This window comes from Pteropus alecto, unplaced genomic scaffold (assembly GCF_000325575.1).
Source record: "Pteropus alecto unplaced genomic scaffold, ASM32557v1 scaffold81, whole genome shotgun sequence".
NCBI classification, from domain to species: domain Eukaryota; kingdom Metazoa; phylum Chordata; class Mammalia; order Chiroptera; family Pteropodidae; genus Pteropus; species Pteropus alecto.
The window spans coordinates 20,982,445-20,989,490 of NW_006433378.1; the positions used below are offsets into that span (position 1 = coordinate 20,982,445).

At 34.4% G+C, this 7,046-nt stretch overlaps 2 pseudogenes; one reads left to right on the forward strand and one right to left on the reverse strand.

Annotated features, from left to right (window-relative positions):
* Positions 1–342: 342 nt before the first annotated feature.
* Positions 343–461, reverse strand: LOC112476909 (annotated as a pseudogene).
* Positions 462–2,274: 1,813 nt separating this feature from the next.
* On the forward strand, positions 2,275–2,393 carry LOC112476883 (annotated as a pseudogene).
* The last annotated feature ends 4,653 nt before the right edge of the window (positions 2,394–7,046 follow it).

Here is a 7,046-nt window from a genome sequence, read left to right on the forward strand (position 1 = left end):
TGATCCATATATAATGGCAGAATTCCCTCTCTGCCATTAAAAGCTTAGAAAATCATATTTTAATGAAGCCTAAGCCAGAGCTAACATTCAATGTCCCAAACAGCACTTCTTGATTATTTCAGCAGTAAGCAACTTGTCATATAAAGAACTGCCAACTGAGCACACAAGAAAGTCCAGACCAGGCACCTTCTGATAAAGCATCCCACATAGTCTATATATTTAAACCATTTTATTTTATATTTTATTTTTTTAGGCGCGGCAACTCTTGGTTGACCTCACAGATTGCAAGGACCTTGTCAGCTTACAGTTCCTTATTTTTTTATATTTTTATACTTCTTTTTACATCTACAGCACCTGGTTTTCCTAGGTGGTCTCCCATCCAAGTACTATCCAGGCCCGACCCTGCTTAGCTTCCGAGATCAGACGAGATTGGGCTTGTTCAGGGTAGCATGGCCATAGACCATATTTTATTTTAAAAATTAAAATACTATATTATAGAGCGGTATATCCATTCATTCAGGCAAATGACCAGCAAGAGAACCTTCAAATGCTATCATCTAAAATACAGAGGAAGGGTGTTATTATATTCCATAAGGAAAAGATGACTTGGGAAGAGAGGAGAGAACCAACATTTGAGTGCCTGCTATGTGTAAGAATTAAGTTTGGTGGTGTGTTATTTAATTTAATTATATCGACAAACATAACTTCTGTTACAGCTGTTTTGGATGATGTCCAGGGAATAGGTCTCAACTAAAATTTGTTGATTTGAAAGCTCACAATCTCTGATAGCATACTCATACCCTTACACATGTTGCTTACTGACTAAATACATGAGACCATTAACTAAGATGGGGAGTACAGACAAACATCAACCAGGCACGCGTGCCTGTGTATACACTGTATTGATTCAGGGATGATAATGAAACATATTGCATTTAATTTGGGATGCCTACTGAATATCCAGGAATATGGATCTTGAACACATAAGAGAGATCTAGGCTAGAAACTGAAAGGTCACAGAATCAAAGCCATGAAGATGGGTGAGAAGGAACTTGTATTAAAAAGGAAGCCAAGAACATGTACCTAGCTAGGGTACACATCAACAATTCCATTGTGGTATAGAGCAGGGTACTGCACAAATGAACACCACCAAGACAACTGCCAGAAATGAAAGGCATTTGGCATGTCAAATGCTATCACGATGCAACCCAATCCTTGTTCATTCAGTTTGACAAGTAGGTGGCTGAAGTGGTATCAGTTTCTGAAAGTGAATCCAAGTCCACCAAGTTAAGCAGTAAGTGGCAGGTGAGGAAGCAGAAATAAGATAGTGGATCATTTTTCATTCACTGAACAAATATCTGAGGGGCTTAGTAAGTGACTTACCAAGCAAGCTCAGTGTTCGGCACATTCGGCACATAAAAAGGAGACCTCGGTCATCTTTTGATGCTTTACAGATGACCATCCTTAAATACCTCTTACTTATTAGCATTATAAGGCATCAATCACATTTCTTTTTAGATGCCCTTTCATTTACCAATGCCTTTTTAAATCTTAAAGTTGTAAATTTGTATTTGATATAATTTAACTACAGACAGTTACAGAAGTTTCAAAACTGGAGATTTCATTGACTTCTTCAAGGCACAAATTCATCAAACAAGTCCCCTAATATTTAGATCAATGTCTTCATTAGAAAGAGAGATCCAGAAATTGTGCTAAAATTAATATACTTTATAGTAACAATGACAATGACACTTCCATTTTTACAGATGAGAACACTGAGGCACAGAAGTTCAAGAATCTGCTCAAAGTAATAAAGCTAATTAATAGTAAGTTCAATCTGTGGTTTACCATTTCCCAAAGTTTGAATTCTTTCCACTAAGTACCTAACAAGGAGATTACTTAATAATATAATACTTTAGCATAGAGGAATAATGCAGATATTAAAGATAAAGACTAAGACTACATACTCAGGTAAAAAAAAAAAAAAAATGCATGTAGACCCAAGTGAGAAAGTAATACTGAAGTATAATTGTTATGAGGGACTGGACTCAAAGATTTTTTAATAACAAAAAAATAAGTGGCATGGAGGTAAAGTGATATATCCAGCCAAGCAACGAAATAAGAAAATATACTGATTCCTTACTGGAATTTAGAGCAACATTGCAATCAATACTTTTAAATAAAAATAATTTTGTCATGGCCACCTATGTTGGCTAAAGAATCTCTTGAAAGTGTACAATCTCGTTCGTGGTGAGCTAAGATTTAGATTATAAAGTCTACAGCCATGCCATCCTGAACATGCCCGATCTCATCTGATCTCGGAAGCTAAGTACGGTCGGGCCTGGTAAGTACTTGGATGGAAGACCACCTAGGAATACCAGGTGCTGTAGGCATTTTTAAAAAATAAATAAAATTAAATAAAAAAAAAAAAGTAAGATTTAGTTACTGAATTTTCAAAAACAATAAATTCCTGTTAGGGTAACCATCAGAACACAGGCTCAATAATTAATTCAGAGAAATCCTGGCTCTACTGCTTGCTAGCTATGAGAAACTTTTCATCTGTAAAATGAGGTAACAGTTCCTACTTAGAGAAGTTTAAGAATTAATTCAAACAATATATATAAAAGCACTTAATGCAGAACTTTGCAGAGTAAGTGTGCAACAGATATTAGCTGTTACTACTACAATGCTTAATTTTGTTGGGGGAAAAAAAAAAAAGAATCCCAGAGATAATCCAAAGCAGTGTTTTCAAATTGTGGGTTGAGATATACTAGTAGATCATGAAAATGAACTTAGTGGGTGTGACAGATCTTTTTAGTGGAAGAGAGTCAAAAAAAAAAAATCTGTATATTTATAGAACAGCACTGCACACAGCAAGGGTTAAGTACTGTTTGGTACTTAATCTCCCACTTTTGTGTGTGGGTATGTAAATACGAGCATCTGAGTCTCAATGTAAAATTGTAACTCCTACTGTGAGGGCCATGGTAAAAAAATATATGTATGAAAGGCAATGACTTAGAAAAATTCTTTTGTTTTAGAAATGAGGAAAATAAAATCTAAACTGTTGATCATCTTTCAAAAGTGGGTAGAGTTCTTAAACCATTAATACATTTTTTGTGAAATGTATGAAAAAAAAAGTTGTGGAAAAAGCAGCATAGCCAAATCAGAAAAAAAAGTTCATATTTTTCAATGAAGTTTATAATACACATAGAAGAATATACAGAGTAGAAATAGGAGTAAAGATAATTCAGGCTCTAGTTATTTCTGACCAACATCCAATCTCAGCCAACATATCTTAAGAAAAAAACCCACCAGCTTTATACATAAAGATGAAACTTCATATAATTCCAACAAACTCTACTAATGACAAAAAAGACATGTGGTATTCTGGAGCAAGTCAGATAGACCTAGTTTTGAAACTTGGTCCTGCCATGTAGATCATTCTGGACAAATTGCTCAACTTCTGTAAAGCCACAGTGTCCTCCTATGTAAAAAAGATTATTGTTATCTACTTCACAGGTAACAATGAGAAATAAATTAGTCTATGCACAGAGAATGACTAGTTATCACTTACGACAGAACAAATGCTCAATAAATGTCACTAGGTGCTGTATTCTCCCTACAATTAATGTCGTCCGTCAATGAAAACAAATGTGTCAAAACCACCAGAGAAAACCATGCAATTCTGACAGAGAATAGCAGCAGCAGTACAAGACCCTCTTAGAAGACCTAAGCATAGTAGTAAAAATATACTTGTCAGCAAAAGACATGAGTTTGACTTTTTGCTGTCACTAATTGAATGACTATGAGAATATCTAAATATGAACACTGTCTTTCTGCATGACATATAAAAGTCTGATATACAAAGTATTCTAAAAACTATGAAGAATCATTCATCACGACCCCTTATATCAACAAAAAAAGTTTCAAAAGAAGATAAGGAATGAGAATATTTGGCCTGTGGCACCTATAGCATTCATAGTGTTTGGGGTTAGTCAAACTAATACGATACTTTGCTATTTACTGATGGTATAAACTTTGAGCAGTTTAGTTTACCTTTCTAAACTTCGAGGTTTTTTTTAAGCTGAAAAGGGAGATTAACAGTACTCACTTCACATCATAAGGTTGTTAGGATTAAATGAGATACTGTATATAAATCTTTTAGCCCATAATACTTATCATTAAGTGGCTCAGTAAATGGAACTATACAGTTCCCTGGGAATCTTTACACACATACTGAGTTTAACTTTTTGCTATGGGTTATATTTTTTCTGTATTACACCTACTACCCAAATGCTGTGTTTAGAGAAATCTTCCCTATAGTGAAAATGTAGTCATTTCAAAGACTTTTAAAGCTGTATAGCATCTTAGTACCTACACTAATACACCAAATTCATAACCACTTTTACAATATCCCTGGCAGATTCCAGCTAGTCACCCAGGCTTAATAACTCATAACTAATTAGCTTCAATGGTGAAAGCCGTCTTCTTCGTACTGACCTCAAATCTCCCTTCTGATACCTTCTCTCTCCTGTTCCAGTCCTGCCTCTAGAACACAGAACAATAGTGATCTCTCTCTCTCATACAATAAAATATTTAAAGATAACTAAGCATGTTTCCCTCTCACTTATCTTCTTCAACTATCTGCCAAATGATGTTTTCTAGATCTGACTGTCCTGGCTAATTCCTTTTAAGTATATCCCCAAATGGACAGGGTCCAAATGTATTCCTGTGTTAATGGAATCCAGCGTTACTTACTGTCTTTTGTGTTAGTGTCCTGTTTCCTCATTAACACATTACAACACACTTAGTAGCTTAAAACAACAGGAATTTATCACCTTACAGTTCTGGAGGTCAGACTCTCACTAGTCTAAAATCAAGATGTTGGCAGAACTGCATTCCTTTTGGAGACTGAAATCTGTTTCTTGCCTTTTCCAGCTTCTAGAGGGTGCCTACATTCCTTTGGCTCATGGCCTCTTCCTCCATCTTCAAAGCCAGCAGTGTAGCATCTTCTCTGCTTCCTGACCTCTGCTCCTATTGTCATATCACATTCTCTGACTCTCCTGTCTCTCTCCTGTAAGATAAGATCCTTTAGACTCATCTGCATAATGCAGGATAACTAATCCATCTCCAGATCCTTAACCACATCTGCAAAGTCTCTTTTGCCATGTAAGGTAACAAACATATTCACAAGTACTGGGATTCAGACCATGGACATCTGGGAGAGGAAGAGTCTATCTGTTTATTTATTTATTTTTAAGTGCTTAATTCATTGTTAACATCTATATTTAAGAGAAACTCTCAGATTGTTTTCAATGGACTTTCTATCAAAACTAGTTCATGTTGACTTTATGTTGGCTTCTGACAGTCTTTTCAATCTACTTAGGCAGTCTAGAAATCATTTCTACTATTTGATTTAGTAGCTATTCCGATCTGCCTGTAAATTTCACAAACCTGCTTTATATGCCTTCCTCCAACTCAATGGTTTTTTAAAAATTAAAAGGAGAACCTACTTGTAGGATGACCTTATCTGACATTACTTCAACACTGCCACTCAGCAAAAATTCACTTAACTATATACTCTCATCCTGCCTATATTTGTCTAATGTAGTCATGATGGAATCATGACAGGTATCTTTCTATTTGTTTTATAGTCAAAACACTTTACAAAAAGAAAGAAGTTTACTCTGGTCTGTTATAAATTCTGAGTAAACCCGTTCTAGCTCCTAGTGACTAGTCATTTCTAGAAATTTGTAAAAGAAACAGAACTGGTAGAGATAAAAGTTATTGGCATCAAGCTTAAGATTTCTGGAATATGCCTGTTCTTATTTTTTGAAATTGAGCTGTCAAAGCAATGAAAAGAATTAAGACTACAATCTAATATTTTTAACCACTTATATCCCTCAAACATTTCCGTTCAGAATCTCTTTCAATGATATATTTACAACTACCCTTTCCCTCTAAACTTTAAAAAATTTGCTTTTCTTGAATTTATTTTACAAATTATACTGATTATACCCAGTATTCTTTCCTTAATTATTATAACCTCAAAGATGACACATTTTGCCTTAAGCTTGTTATTTAACTGCAAAATTTAATTAAAAAAAAAAAAAGTATAAATGCTTCCAAAAAGAAATATGTATACCCAGAGTGACAGGCTGGTATTCAAACATCAAAGTGTTTAATTCTAGTCTTTCCTCCTCTTTTGTCCAACTGACTCAATATATCAGACATACTGGCTTTAACCAAATCAACAGTCCAACATAACTTTAATGTCTATTTAGTAACATACAAATACTTTATAAAAGTACACATTAAATTTAAACAAAAGGTAATCAGGAAAAAAACTTTTAATATCATTTTTTTCTGCGAAGATGTTTTGTCCATCTAATTATAGCCTAAAGACAATTCCATGAATTACTTACTACTAGAATAATTAGTTAAGTTAGTTTATATTTTACAGTCCCTTCTTACCTGGTATTTCATTTTATGCCCTTACATACACTTTATCAAAGGTTTGTTTAAGCTAATACTTTCTTTTTTTCTTAAATATATTGAGATGACATTGGTTAATAACATTATGTAAGTTGCAAGTGTACAGATCTATATCATTTGTGTATCGCATTGTGTGCTCACCACCCAAAGTCTAGTTTCCGTCACCATATATTTGACCCCTTTTACCTTCTTCATTTTCCCTCCAACCCCCTTTCCTCTGGTAACCGTCATATTGTTGTCTATGTCTGAGTCTGTTTTGATAAAGATGTTTTATATATACACAATGGAATACTACTCAGCCATAAGAAAAGATGAAATTTTGCCATCTGTGACAACATGAATGGATCTCGAGAGTATCATACTAAACAAATTAAGTCAGAAGGAAAAGAACAAAAACCATAAATTTTATTCATTTGTGGGATATAAAATGGAAGGCAAAAAACAGGCTAATACTTTCTTAATACTGAAAAATTAATGTGATAACGGATGCAGGTTAGGGGCTGCAAACCAACCACGTGTTAAATTTAAGTACCACTATGCCATTCTGCTTG